The sequence below is a fragment of the Tachyglossus aculeatus genome, chromosome 4 (genome assembly GCF_015852505.1).
Source record: "Tachyglossus aculeatus isolate mTacAcu1 chromosome 4, mTacAcu1.pri, whole genome shotgun sequence".
NCBI lineage: Eukaryota > Metazoa > Chordata > Mammalia > Monotremata > Tachyglossidae > Tachyglossus > Tachyglossus aculeatus.
In genome coordinates this window covers 103,708,592-103,724,142 of record NC_052069.1, presented here as the reverse complement: position 1 = coordinate 103,724,142, position 15,551 = coordinate 103,708,592, and the positions used below count along the sequence as shown (strand labels likewise).

Sequence of the window (15,551 nt, the reverse complement as noted above, 5' to 3'; positions counted from 1 at the left end):
TAGATATAGATAGATAGATAGATAGATAGATAATGTCCCTATATATATAAGATTTGTCTGGTGCATTATGCACTATTCCTAACCTCAGCACTTATGTACACATTTATTCAAATGTATATTCAACTGCTTATTCAGTTCCCTCAGCCTTATTTTTACTACTGCCTCTTATATCTTTGTTCTTCCTTCTGCCCCCACTATTTGTACAGATTTCTGTTTGTTTCCCCCAGCAGATTGAAAGCTCCTTAAGGACAGGAAATGTGTGCCTTGCTTCTGTTGTATGTTTCCAATCACTTAGAACTGTGTTTTGTGTTCTGTAGGTGCTCAATGAATACCACTGGCTGGCTGATTAACTACCTGCCAGAGGAGCCACCACTTCTCATTTGGTTCAGTAGAAGGATGCTTACGGAGAACTGATACACTATTAGGTAGTTCTTTATATGTCCCACCCCAGCCCAGTCCACAAAATGCTGATTTACCCAGGCAGGGCTGCCATATTCCTAATGCCTGCCCCTTGAGGGGAGTCATGAAATTCTTCTTCTGCATACCCCATTTTCCACTGATTCATTCCTCTGCAATAATGATGAACAATAAGTCAGGTTCTCTTTCCCTTAAAAACCCTTTAGAGGTTTGAAAACAGCTATTAAATCACTTCTCAGCCTTCACTTCTCCAGGCTAAACACCCCCAATTCCTTTAACAGCTAAGACTTATTCCTAGCACCCATATTCCATCCCTTTACTCTGTCCCCACAAAACTTATATACATATATTTACATTATATATTACAAATTATTTATTCTTATTAATGTCTGTCTCCCCATCTAGACTATAAGCACGCTGTGTGCAGGGAATGTGTCTAATTCCTTTGTACTGTACTCTCCCAAGCGCTTAGTACAGTGCCCCACACATAATATGCACTCAATAAATATTATTGATTACTTTGTTGATTGATTGATTGACTTGCTATGTGTCAAGCACTGGACTAATAATAATGGTCTGCCCATAGCAGAGTGTAGGGAAGGGCTACTGTCCAACTGGTGCATGCCACCCTTCTGTTAATACATAATAATGATGGCATTTATTAAGCACTTGCTATATGCAAAGCACTGTTCCATCTCAGGGCCATGTTGGCAGTTTTAAAAACAACGGGCCCATGAGCCCTGCCTCCTTCTGTCTACAAAAGGACCAGACTGGAGTCTATAAGAGCTCCCACCCGCAGACAGCAGGGCAGAAGAGCAGCTGAAGATGCCCTCCTCTCTATCCTCACAAACAAAGAAGAGGTTGTTGTTGTTGTAAATGATATCTGTTAAGCACTTACTATGTGCCAGGCATTGTTCTAAGCTCTGGGGTAGATATGAGGTAATCAGGTTGGATAGAGTCCCTGTCTCACATGGGGCTCACAGTTTCAATTCCCATTTTACAGATGAGGTAACTGAGGCACAGAGAAGTGCACTGGCCCAGCAATGACCTCTTGCCTTGCTGTCAGCTCAATTGTCCCTTGCGTTAGTCATGTGTAAGCCTCATGGGGCTGCAGAGTCTGACTGGCATTCATTCATTCGGTTATATTTATTAAACGCTTACTGCATGCACAGCACCATACTAAGTGCTTGGGAGAGAACAATATAACAACAGACACATTCCTACCCACAACAAGCTCAAAGTCTAGAGGAGCATTTCTCCCTTCAGATGTTCCATCATCAGAGGTCCTTGCCTGCCGGAAGCTCATGATAGTCATCATTACTACCATGATGATAGTGATGATGATAGTGATGATTTCCCTAGCCTTATCCCCTCCTCTCCATCCCCCCCTCCCCTCCCCATGGGGACCAAAGTGTCGCTCCTGGAGAACTGGCCAGGGTAAACTCATTATTGGCAGGGAACGTGTCTGCTAATTATAATAATAGTGTTTGTTTATCGCTTACTATGTGCCAAGCACTGTACTAAACGCTGGGGTAGATACATGATAACCAGATCTCACATAAGGCTCTCAGTAGGAGGGAGAACAGACCTTGAACCTCCATTTTGCAGATGAGGGAACTGAGGTACAGAGAAGTTAAGTGAGTTACCCAAGGTCCCACAGCAGGTAAGTGGTGGAGCTGGAATTAGAACCCAGGTCCTCTATCACCCAGGCCTGTGCTCTTTCTACTAGGCCACATTATATTGTACTCTCCCAGCAACTAGAATAGTGCTTTGCACATAATAAGTGCAAAATAAATACCATTGATTGATTGATTGATTGCAACTGCATTCCACCAATTCAGGAAGCAGTGACCCCTCAAAAGCAGACACCCTTAGGTACCCTCTCACCCTGCATACCTCGTGCCAAAGTGCTAAATTTTTTAAAGTAGTATTTATGAGCACTTACTACTGTCAGGCACTATTCTAAGTGCTGGGGTAGAGACAAGTTAGTCAGGTTTGGACACAAACCACGTCCCACATGGGGCTCACCATCTTAATCCCCATCTTACAGAGAAAGGTAACTGAGGCACAGAGAATTTAAGTGATGTGCTCCAAGTCACACAGCAGACAAGTGGCGAAGCTGGCATTAGACTCCAGATCCATGACTTCCAGGACTGTTCTCTATCCACTATGCCACACTACTTCTCTAGAGGTTGATGGCAGACTTCAGCCTCTGAATACTGACTGCTTCCTCATCTCCCTAGAGGGTGGTGAGCTTGATAACCCTCTCTTTTGGGGAATTGGCAGCGGCTGTCTGCCGCACTAAGGCCTTCAGAACCCCTGCTGATTTTCCTTCTCCACTTGGGAATTGTAATAATAATAACGGTATTTTTGTAAACCGCTTACTAGGTGTCGAGCACTGTTCTAAGCATTGAGGTAGATACAAGCTAATCAGGTTGGACCCAGTCCCTGTCCCACATGGGGCTCACAGTCTTAATCCCCAATTTACAGATGAGGTAACTGAGGCACAGAGAAGTTAAGCGACTTGCTCAAGGCCGCAAGTAGTCAAGTGCGGAGCCAGGATTAGAATCCAGGTACTTCTGACTCCCAGGCTTGTGCACATGGTTCCTGAGCCAAGCGGGTTTGGCAAGCACTTGGATTTTTGCTCATATTTGTCCAGGGTGTCCCCACAGTGTCTGGCTAAGCTACTGTTGAGTGGACGTGGGTCTGTTGAGGACAAGCCTGCAGCCCCCACCTGTACTACCCGCTGGCTCTGGCTAGCAGTAGATTCCGGAAGCTTCCTCACAGTCAATCTGCAGCCCCCAGCTCACACTGGGTTATTAATAACTCTGCTGTTTCGAGCGGGGGCTTGCTGTATAAATTTACACAGTCGACAGCGCTTGGGAGATTTAAAGAAAGGGCAGAGGAGGAAAAAGCACTGGCATCAGCGATTCCGCCTTCCCAAAGAGTCCAGCCCATGGAACTAGCAAAGGGCGTCACCCATCAGTTGGCCATCGCCCACCTGCAGAACCTATGCCCTGGGCCATGGCCATTGTGGAGGGGTCTGGGACCCTTTCCAGGGGAAGTGGTACATTAATTCCAGGCTCAAAATGCAGCTGGCTGTCATTTTTTTAATGGTATTTGTTAAACACTTACTTTGTGTACAATGCTGTTCAAGCACTGGGGTAGAAAGAAGTTATTTTAGGTCAGACACAGTCCCTATTCCACATGGACTCACAATCTAAGTTGGAGAACAGCTACTGAATCCCAGTTTTACAGTTGAGGAAACAGAGGCACAGAGAAGTGAAGAGACTTGCCTGAGGTCACACAGCAAGCATTTGACAGGCTAGGATTAGAACCTGGGACCCCTGACTCCCAAGCCCGGGCTCTTTCCATTATGCCATGCTGTTTCTTGACTGCCTGGACCACAGTCATAGGCTGGGGGTGGCCTGGGTGGCCATCACAACCTCTGACCTCTAGGCTGTAAGCTCATCGTGAGCAGGGAATGTGTGTTTACTTTTATATTGTATTCTCCCAAGCACTTAGTACAGTGCTCTGAACACAGTAAGGCCTCAATAAATATGATTGAATGAATGAATGAAGGCACTGCTTTGCTCTGTCCCATCCCCTACCATCCCTATCTGTTTCCCTTTCTCCCTCTGCTCTCAATGCCATTGCTCTTCCTCCTCTCTTTCCTGGCAGTGTGGGAAATAGATTCATGAAGTTGTTCAGGAAGTTCTGGGGATGGAGCCCAGGGGATCAAATATTCTGGAAAGAGGTTTGGATCAGTTTCTTACAGTCTGGGGGCCCTTTTGTTAAGGCCCAAACCCTCTCTGCTGATAGGATGGAGACCCCAACCACAATTCTTCTGGGACAGGAGAGAAACAGAGACAGAACCTATAATAAATCAATCATATTTACTGAGCACTTACTGTGTGCAGAGTATTTGTCTAAGCACTTGGAGAGTACAATACAAAGGGTTGGTAGTCACACTCCCTGACCACAAGGAGCTTGTAGCCTACAGAGAGTAGTTTAAAGTACCAAGCTTGTAGCTTACAACTGCGCTCTACCGTCTACAAGATCTCAAAAAACCGTCTCTTAAAGGGACTCATTCAATCGTTCTTATTGAGCACTCACTGTGTGTGTAACACTATACTAAGCACTTGTGGGCAAAAGCTTGAGTTGGACATGAGCTGTGGGCTCCTCCTCCTTTTCTAACATTTTTTTTTTCTTTTTGAAATGGGGATAACTAGATGCTTCTTTCCTGAGGGCCTCAGTGAACCCAACTTTGCCTTCCCTGGCTCTCAGGCAGAATGACCGGCTGCCAAAAAAGTCAAGCATGGGCATTTCTTCTTGAAACTGGCTGTCCAAGGAAAAGGCACTGTAGCCAATTTTGACAGGGACTTCCCTTTCCTGGGTGGGAAAGGTGGGGAACAGTTGTTATTGGTTGGATCTAATAATATTTGTGGTAGTTGTCAAGTGCTTACTATGTGTCAAAAACTGGGGTAGATGCAATACAATCAGTTGCAGTCCCTGTTCCACATGGGACACAAGATCTGGTTGGGAAGAACAACAGGTATTTTGTCCCCATTCTACAGATGAGAAGCAGCATGGCCTACTGGAAGGGGCATGGGCCTCTCTCCAACTTGGCTGTAAGTTTATTGTGGCTAGGGCATGTGTCTACCAACTGTGTTAATTGTACCCTCCCAAGTGCTTAGTACAGTGCTTTGCACACAGTAAGCACTTAAGTATGATTGATTGATTGATTGATGGGCTTGGGAGCCAGAGGATCTGGGTTCTAAGCCCAGCTCCACCACTTGTCAGCTGTGTGATCTTGGGCCAGTCACTTAACTTCTCTGTGCCTCAGTTACCTCATTTGTAAAATGAGGATTAAGACTGTGAGTCCTATGTTGGACAGTTACTGTGTCCAAGTTGATTATTTTGAAACTACTTCATGCTTAGTATAGTGCCAGGCACATATTAAGCACTTAGGAAGCAGCATGATGTAGTGGCTAGAGCACAGGCCTGGGAGTCCTGTCATGGGTTCTAATCCTGACTCCGCCACTTATCTGCTATGTGGCCTTGGGCAAGTCACTTCACTTCTCTGTCTCTCAGTTATTCATCTGTAAAATGGGGATTAAGAATGTGAGCCCCATGCGGGACGGGGACTGTGTTCCACCCAGATTTCCTGTATCCTGTATTCATCCCAGTGCTTACTACAGTGCCTGGCGCATAGTAAGGGCTTAACAAATACCACAATTATTATTATTATTACTATCAATAAACACTTAACAAATACCGTAAAAGATGAGGAAATTGAGACACAGAGAAGTTAAGTGACTTGCCAAAGGTCACACAGTAGACAAGTGGCAGAACCAGAATTAAAACTCAGTCCTGTTTTCCTTCCACTAGGCCCTGCTGCTTGTTATGCTGAATGAATCTCAGGGCAGGGCTGAGGAACTACGCCGAACAGAACTTCTAAGACCAGATGACGACACCAAGCTAATATCTGGAAGAAAATAGAAGCATTTGCCTCATTTGATGCCCGTGCTGGACCTTGTAACCACAACTGCTTCTTAATTGCTTTTCCTGCAGATTTTGCTTCCTTTTCTGGCAGTTAAGGTATTCTTTCTATCCAAGGAAAGTGGTGCAGAAGCACCCAGGTAAGAAGTAGATGCCTTTCTTCCCACAGTGAGAAGCAGCATAGCCAATAGAAAGGGCACAGGCCTGGGAATCAGAGGACACGGGTTCTAGTCCCAGATCCTCTACTTGTTTGCTGTGTGATCTTGGGCAAGTCACTTACCTTCTCTATACCTCAGTTCCCTCATCTGCAAAATGGGGATTAAGACTGTGAGCTCTATGTGCGATAGGGACTATGTCCAACACAATTATCTTGTGTCGACCCCACGCTTAGTACAGTGACTGGTACATAGAAAGTGGTAAACAATTACCATAAAAAAATGCTTGATAATATTCCCAGAGGGATTGTTTTCCCCAAACTAGGGAAAGAGCAAGTGGGATGTTCTCTCTCTTTCCCTCTCCCCTCCCCCTCTATCTCTCTCTCCCTTTCTCTCCCTCCCCTTCTCTCTCCCCCATCCCTCCTTCTACCCTTCTCCCATTGCTTGCAGACCCCCATGTTCCTAGCCTAAGACCTATCTTACATAAGCTCAGCTGGCTTTTCTCCTATCAATCTGCAGGAATTATGAGGATGTGGAAACTTTCGGTTCCCATCAGTGTATTTATAGCTGTGTTTTCTCAAGCGATTGTTTTTTTTTTGTTGTTGCTCAAGTTTACACTCTTCACAGTAACATTAAGATTTGGGCTTTTTTGGGACAGGGAACTTTTTTGATGAAAAAGAAAATGGATGGATCAGGAAGAAGCAGAAATCGATGACTCTCACAACTCAAATGGGAGGAAGAGAGTCCCAGGAGATGGGGACTTTGGGGAAGAGACTGAACCTCACTGCTCTTCTAATCAGTTGGTGGTATTTATTGAGTGCTTACTGTGTGCAGAGCTCTGTACTAAGCCCTTGGGACAATACAATATAACAATGCTGGTAGACCGATTCCCTGCCCATAATTAGCTTACTTTCTACAGGGAGAAGTTTACAGTTTAGAAGAAGAAGACAGAGCCATTTATCAACTTACTCACACACTCAGTCGTTCAATGGTATTTACTGAGCACTTACTGTGTGCAGAGCACTGCACTAAGTGCTTGGAAAAGTGTAATATAACAGAGCTGGCAGACACATTCCTGCCCCACAAAGAGCTAACAGTGTAAGAACTAAACCCAGCCCTCCTGAAGTCTTTTCAATCCATCCTCAGCAGAGACAAGGGGAGGACTGTGATTTGAGAAAGCATTTCTCTCTACTAGAGCCCATAACCCAACCCTGAGCTGGGTGATCCAGAAGACCTGGCTTCAAAGGCCTTGTTCTCCCACACACCCTCCAAATTAGTGGCCCCAGAAGAAATCCCTCTGGATTTCGCTTTGTTACCTCTCATCCTCCCAGGGAAGGTTTATGTGGGTCTAGAGAGCAGGGTTCCTCTCAGGGTCACAACTAGAGAGTTTCCAGTACTCTACCAATTTCGGCTATGGGAGGGAGAGTCGAGCAGAGGTGTACCCATTTCACTCCTAGCTTGGCAGTGGCTAGCGAGTGGAAGGCAATCTGCTACAAGTCAAAACTCACCCATGCTGGGCAGCAGGGGCAAGGGAGAGAGTAGAGGGCAGAGACTAGTGTTTACTGCACCGAAGGCTGCAATGGTAAACCACTTCCATAGTTTTACAAAGAAAACTCTATGGATACACTACCAGAGATGCATCTGTGGTGTCACTATGGGTTGGAAACGACTCGACGGCAAAAGACAAGACAAGAGATCAGGGGCCAGGAGCTTATTGTGAGCGGGAAACGTTTCTACCAACTCCGTCGTATTGTACTCTACCAAGCACTTAGTACAGTGCTGTACACATAGTAAGATCTCAAAACATATAATTGATTAATTATGTGATTGATTGATGTAGTCTTAGTACAGTGCTAAGCACTTAGTACAGTGCTCTGCACACAGTAAGCACTCAATAAATACGATTGAATGAATGTAGCCTGGGCTGGACCAGCTAGAGAGCAGCATCTGCTCTGGACCATTTCTGACCAACTACAAGCTCTTCCCATTAATATAAAATTGTGCTTTAAACATGTCTCAGCCAGGCCAACACTTGAGTTATGTCTGAAGTTTGAAGAGTGAATCCCGGATTCACACATCTATTTTTGGAGCTCTATCTATTGCTATTTCTAAACCTCACAGCACTTATGTACCTACCCATAAATCTAGAGGGGTACACATACATTGTAATTATACATTATAATTAAATAATAATGTATAATTACAATGTATATATCCCCCTTTAGATTTTAAGCTCTTTGTGGGCAGATACAGTGTCTACCAACACTGTTATAATAATAATAATAATGATGGCATTTGTTAAGCACTTACTATGTGTGAAGCACTGTTCTAAGCGCTGGGAGGGATACAAGGTGATTCATTCATTCATTCATTCAATTGTATTTATTGAGTGCTTACTGTGTGCAGAGCACTGTACTGAGCCCTTGGGAAGTACAAGTCGGAAACATATAGAGATGGTTCCTACCCACAACAGGCTCACAGTATAGAAGGGGGAGGCAGACAACAAAACAAAACATGTAGACAGGTGTCAAAATTGTCAGAACAAATAGAATTAAAGTCATATGCACATCATTAACAAAATAAATAGAATTGTAAATATGCACAAGTAAAATAAATAGAATAATAAATCTGTACAAATATGTACAAATGCTTTGGGGAGGGGAAGGAGGTAGAATGGGGGGATGGGGAGGAAGAGATCAGGAGGTGATCAGGTTGTCCCACGTGGGGCTGACAGTTTTAATCCCCATTTGACAGATGAGGTAACTGAGGCCCAGAGAAGTTAAGTGACTTGCCCAAAGTCACACAGCTGACAAGTGGCAGAGCCAGGATTAGAACCCATGACCTCAGGCCCCAAGCCCATGCTCTTTCCACTGAGCCATGCTGCTTCTCTGTATATTGTACTCTCCCAAGGACTTAGTATGTTGCTTTGTATTCTTTAAGCACTCAATAAATACCATTGATTTATTGTGTACGTGAGTTGATAAATGGTTTTGGCTTCTCCCTCTAGAAAGTAAGCTCCTTGTGGGCAGGGAACAGGTCTACCTGCTCTGGCATATTGCATTCACCCAATCTTTTAGTACGGTACTCTGCACCACAGTGAGTGATCAATCACAGCAATAGATTGGCTAAGTCCATTCTTGGGGCAAGTTGGCAGCTCTTCAGAGCATCTCAGACTCCCCATCTTGTTTGTCTGCCTACTTCTGGAGGGGCCTACACTTCCACCAGTTAGCTGCAGAGGATTGTGACATGGGGTCCTAACTGTCTATGGAAGGTTGACTCTCCTACTTATTAGTAACCAGAGGTGACAAAACTGTTTAAGGGGTTAGTGGGTTGGGGGAAGAGGAGAGAGGAATGCTACTTTGGAAGTGTCCTGGTAGGGTAACAAGCAGTTTCAGGCATTTCAAATCTCATTGCTGTCAGCAATGTTGTCTGTCAGTAGGTTCTTCCTTCCTAATCTCTCCTGCTGCTTCATTCAACGTCTTTCTGTTTTTCTGTTGTTGTTTTTTTCTGGTTCTCTAAGCTGAAACCCAAAATAGCGAATGCAGACGTTCTGTCCATGTCACAAGATTTTCCTGGGTCTCTAGACACTTTTCTTCGCTTCTCCTTCAGGTTTGACTCCCAAACGTTGCCTGTTTAGGGGTTTTAGCTCAGGTTGGCTTGGGTCAACCTGAGAGGGGCTTTGGAACTAAGTAATGCCTGCCAGAGTTGTCTCCTTTCAGAAAACATATTAGATTTCAATCAAATGGGCCGGGCTCTGCAGGGGAACAGATGGATAGAGACTGCAGTGAAGGGGAAATGGTTCATTGTCATTCAATGTATATACATATTTGGATCAGGGATTTAACACTAATGTTTAATTTGGGGCTATAATTACATCTTTCAAATGGGCTGTGGGCCTCAGCAATTTACTTTAATAATTCAAGGATCTTTAGATGGATCCCAATGGACGCTGCTCAAAGAGCACTGAAGAGTGAAGGGGGGCGGAGGAGAGGGAGGGAAGGAGAGAGAAGGGGGAAGGGAGAAAGAGAGAGAAGGAGGATGAGAGAGGGAGAGGGAGGGAGGAAGAGGGAAGGGAGGAGGGAGAGAGAGGGAAAGGGAGGGAGAGAGAAAAAGAGGGAAGGAGATGGAGAGATGGAGAGAAAGGGAGGGAGGGAGAGAGAGAAAGAGACAGAGTGCTATGTCCTACATAACTCATCTCAGGGCAAAGCAAACCTTATCACATGGTGTGAATTGCCACACATCTTCCAGACAGAGACTCTTGGGAAGCTCTGGCTAAGGCACCTTTCGATATGTGAGCAGATGTTTAGGGCAAGGGTGTCAATTCACTTCCAAATATGCAATTTTCAAGGAGAAGCACTCAACTCTCCATCACCTTGAGGACCCGACAGGAAAGACTGGCCGGATGCAGAAGGGAGAGAGACTGTAATTACAGCATCTAACCCATGCCACCAAGTGGCTGCTTGAGATTACTGCCAGAAGAGACCCAGAAGAGCCTGAGGAAAGCTGGCAAAGCGAGCGTGGCATTTTTCATGGAACAGACACCATCATTCCTGTGGGCAGAGAAGGTCGCTGATCCAGGAAGGGGAAAACATACAAGGCGACACTAGAAGAGACGTGTTTTTCGTTTTGCCAGGCACAGAGTGAGAACATACAATTTCCTCTGGGGTCCAGAGGAAATTTGCCCTTGGATATAATAACAATAATAATAATAATGGCATTTGTTAAGCACTTACTATGTGTGAAGCACTGTTCTAAGCGCCGGGGGGGGATACAAGGTGATTAGGTTGTCCCAAATGGGGCTCACAGTCTTAATCCCCATTTTACAGATGAGGGAACTGAGGCACAGAGAAGTTAAGTGGCTTGCCCAAGGTCACACAGCTGACAAGTGGCTGAGGTGGGATTTGAACCCATGACCAATCACTCCCAAGCCCGCATTCTTTCCACTGAGCTACACTGCTTCATCCCTCCCTGAGTCCCACAGCACTTATGTATAGATCCATAATTTATTTATTTATATTATTGTCTGTCTTCCTCATTAGACTGTAAGCTTGTTGTGGGCAGGGACTGTGTCTACCAACTCTCCCAAGCACTTAGTTCAGTTTTCTGCACACAGTAATCATTCAATAAATGCAATTGATTGATTAATTGATTGGGCTGGAAAGAAAATGTTTAGTCCCTTTTCCCCAAGGAGCTCCTTGGGGAGTTACAGACATCTCTTTTGCCCACCTCACTCAGCACTAGGGCAGAGTGAATGCAGTCCACCTTGCTAATGGGGAAATTGAAGACACGGGTAGAGATGCGATGAGCGATACTAGCCCAAGCCTCCCCCGAGTGACCCACAGAGCCAAAACTAAAACCCAAGGATCCTGCCAGCCTAGTCTAAGAGTCTGATTTCTTCATATCTATCCTCCTTGTGACACTGTCTCCCATAGCCAAGGGGATTTAAAGAGTAAGGTGAATCCTGAGGGTGAGGAGAAGCAGTTCTGGGGGAGGAAGGCCAGGCCCAGGTTGTTGTGGGTGGGTGAGGAGAGGAGCCATCTTGGGAAGATTGTGTTCTTCCCTTAGTGAGGGGTCTCTGGCTCCACTTCAAAGAAGTTCAGCTCAGTAATGAATGGAAAAAAAACAGAGATGGGGAAAATAAGAAAGGAAAGCAACTCAGGGGAACACAGTAACAGAGAAAGAAAGAATTAGAGAAACAGACATATAAAGAGGCACTGTGGCTTAGGGGAAAGAGCATGTGCCTGGGAGCTGGGTTCTAATCCCAGCTTCACCACTTGCTGTGTAAATTGGTCAAGTCGCTTCACTCCTCTAAATCTCAATTTCTTCAGCTGTAAAATAGAGATGCAAGACCTGTTCTCCCACCTTCTTACATTGTGAGCAATATATCCTACCCTTTTTTCAAAAAATGGTATTTGTTAAGCACTTACTATGTGCCAGGCACTGTTCTAAATGTTGGGGTAGATACAAGGTAATCAGTTGGGACACAGTCCATGTCCCACAAGGAGCTCACAGTCTTAATCCCCATTTCACAGATGGGGTAACCAAGGCACAGAGAAGTGAAATGACTTGTCCAAGGTCACACAGCAAACAAATGCCAGAGCCGGAACTAGAACCCAGATCCTTTTGACTCCCAGGAGCTTGCTTTATCCACTAGGCAACACTGCTTTTCTGATTGCTTTGTACCTCCCCAGCACTTAGAACAGTGCTTGGCACATAGTAAGCACTTAACAAATGCCACAGTTATTAGGAAAAGAGAGAGTCACATAGAGCAGAAAGAGTAACAGAGACACAGATGGAAGCAGTTGAGGGAGAGACAGAGGGTTGGGGGGACACAGAGGCTAAGAGTGATAGGAAGACAGAGGGAGAGAGGGAGAGAAAGAGAGAGAGAGAGAACCTTCCCTGGAGAAAAGACAAATGCTTGTGTATAATCTTTACAGATGTGTTGAAATCCCTGGGGTTTGTGCTGTGTTGATCATTAGGTTTTCACTGTTTAAAGTGTCCTGCCTTTGATGCTTATGATTAGCCAAGTAATGAAGTCTCTCGTCGCGTATGGACTATTCCCACTGAGTGTAATGGCCGTGGTGTCGCTGAGAGTATTTTTGCAGTGTGGAGCTGAGCCTCGTTAATCAGTCATTGCCACCACTATTTTAATTATGGGAATCATGCCTGATAGAGCTGGAGGATAATTACTCACCAGGCTGGATGGGGAAGATTGGCCCTCAGGGAGGTAAATGAGTTGGGCCCCAGGAGGCCCAAGTGATGTGCCTCCATCCTGCTGTCCCCTTTGCCGTGCTGAGGAGAGATCGGAGCTGAGCCACAGGGGGAATCCTCCCTTTTTCTCCACATTGACTGCTCCCTCGTTCTGGCTCCTACTTGAGGATGACATGTCCTTTCCCCATGTTGGCCCCCTGCCAGGATTGGAGACTCAGATGGGCACTGGAGAGGGCCTTCAGAGGAAGAAGGGCAGATTATGGTGGAAAGAGTAGCAGCATGGCCTAGTGGATCATCATCATCATCAATTGTATTTATTGAGCGCTTACTATGTGCAGAGCACTGTACTAAACGCTTGGGAAGTACAAATTGGCAACATATAGAGACAGTCCCTACCCAACCGTGGGCCATGGGCCTGGGAATCAGCAGGACATGGCTTCTAATCATGCTCACCTTTAAAGAAGCAGCAGGGCTTAGTGGCAAGAGCACGGGTTTAGGAGTCAGAGGTCGGAGGTTCTAATCCCGGCTCTTCCACTTAGCTGTGTGACTTTGGGCAAGTCACTCAACTTCTCTGTGCCTCAATTACCTCATCTGTAAAATGGGGATTAAGACTGTAAGCCCCAGGTGGGACAACCTGATTACATTGTTTCTACCCCAGAGTTTAGAATGGTGCTTGTCACATAGTAAGTGCTTATTAATAATAATAATAGTATTTGTTAAGCTCTTATAATTAATAATAATAATGGTATTTGTTAAGTGCTTACTATGTGCCAAGCACTGTTCTAAGCACTGGGGTAGATACAAGGTAATCAGGTTGTCCCGCCTGGGGTTCACAGTCTTAATTCCCATTTTACAGATGAGGTAACAGGCACAGAGAAGTTAAGTGACTTGCCCAAAATCACACAGCTGATATGTACATAAGTACTGTGTAGAAAAGTCTACATAAGTTACCTCATCTGTAAAATGTGATTAAGACTGTGAGCCCCATGTAGGAAAAGGACTGTGTCCAACCTAATTAGCACGCATCTACCTAGTGCTTGGCATATAGTAAGTGTCTAACAAATACCATAAAAAAATAAGAATACCAACTAGGAACTGGTTCTAATCCCAGTTTCACCACTTGCCTGCTGCGAGACTTAGGGAAAGACGCTTAACCTCCCTATGCCTCAGTTTCCCAACTACAAAATTGAGATAATAATACCTGCCTTTCCCTACCTCACAGGTATGTTGTGAGGACCAAAACTACTTAAGTTGCCTGAAAGTGATTTGGGAATAAAAGCATTATGTAAAATCAAGGTATTTATTAATTGAGTCTAAACCACTTTCCTTAAGGGTAAAGGTGAAGCAAACAGGAGGTGAGGGTGGGAGACTTCAGGGGACAGGTGGCTTCAGGGGACACTGTGGTCTGGGCAGTTCTATTTTCCACTACACAAGCACAGCCTGGCACCTGTGCCCTTGCAGCAGGCGGGCTACCATCCGCCTCTTCACCCTATGGATAATTCAGGAGCAATGAATAATTCATAGACTATAAAGCTGCACTTACTTTTGTTTATTTAAATGGCCAGGCAGAAAGAGGGACCAGGCAAGAGGCTCCAGCTTTCGCCTTCCCAGCTGCTCACCTGACAGGGTTTGGAGGGGGAGCACTGGGGGTCCAGTGAGCTGGGCTTCTTCATAGGTCTTGGAAAAGAAGTTTTGCTGTTCCTCTGCAGTACTCTGTTTCTGCAGGAGGTAGAGCACTGTGGTTGTGGTGGCTGGAACAGCATTGTAAGAAGTCTTGGGCATAGCTCCCTCTGGTTTGAGATGTGGAGTGTAACTTGGAGTTTCCTACCTCCCTCCACCCTATACCGAGGCTCTGCATGATCCAGGACAGTGGAATCAAAGATAACGTGGAAAATGGAAAACCACAGATAACCTTCAGACTCCCATTTCAGCTCTCCTTCCAAAGTGATGAAGAAGTAGCAAAATTGTCCAGCCTTGGTTTGGCCTTTAATGCCCCCTGCTAATCAACAGGGTAGAGTCCAAAACCAGGGCAGCAAGAGAGAGAAGTAGAAGCCAGGCACCCGGAGAAGCCACAGGTGGCACAATCAGTTCCTGGAAAATAAACAGTTGATTCTGCGGAGCTCAAATCCACCTGAAGCCTGTCTAGAATACCCACTTTTGGGAGCCTTTCCTTCCCTTCTCCCACGGACAGAGATGACTTTCAATAGCCAGCGAGAAGCAGTGTGGTCCTAGTGGATACAGTGTGGGCCTGGGAGTCAGAAGGACCTGGTTTCTAATCCCAGTTCTGCCATTTGTCTGCTGTGTGACTTTGGGCAAGTCACTTAACTTCTCTGTGCCTCAGTTCCCTCATCTGTAAAATGGGGATGAAGACTGTGAGCCCCCCGTAGGACAACCTGATCACCTTGTAACTTCCCCAGTGCTTAGAACAGTGGTTTGCACATAGTAAGCACTTAATAAATGCCATTATTTATTATGAGAAGCAGCGTGGCTCAGTGGAAAGAGCCCGGGCTTTGGAGTCAGAGGTCATGGGTTCAAATCCCAGCTCCAGCAATTGTCAGCTGTGTGACTATGGGCAAGTCACTTCACTTCTCTGTGCCTCAGTTACCTCATCTCTAAAATGGGGATTAAGAATGTGAGCCCCCCGTGGGACAACCTGATCACCTTATAACCTCCCCAGCACTTAGAACAGTGCTTTGCACATAGTAAGCACTTAATAAATGCCATTATTATTATTATCTAACCTCTCTGCGCCTTTGTTACTTCATC

At 45.4% G+C, this 15,551-nt stretch overlaps 1 non-coding gene across 1 annotated transcript; it reads left to right on the top strand.

Moving 5' to 3' along the window:
• The first annotated feature begins 7,435 nt into the window (after positions 1-7,435).
• Positions 7,436-7,572, top strand: LOC119927452. Its single transcript, XR_005450454.1, has one exon. It is a non-coding gene; the product is annotated as a small nucleolar RNA SNORA7 (small nucleolar RNA).
• Positions 7,573-15,551: the final 7,979 nt, after the last annotated feature.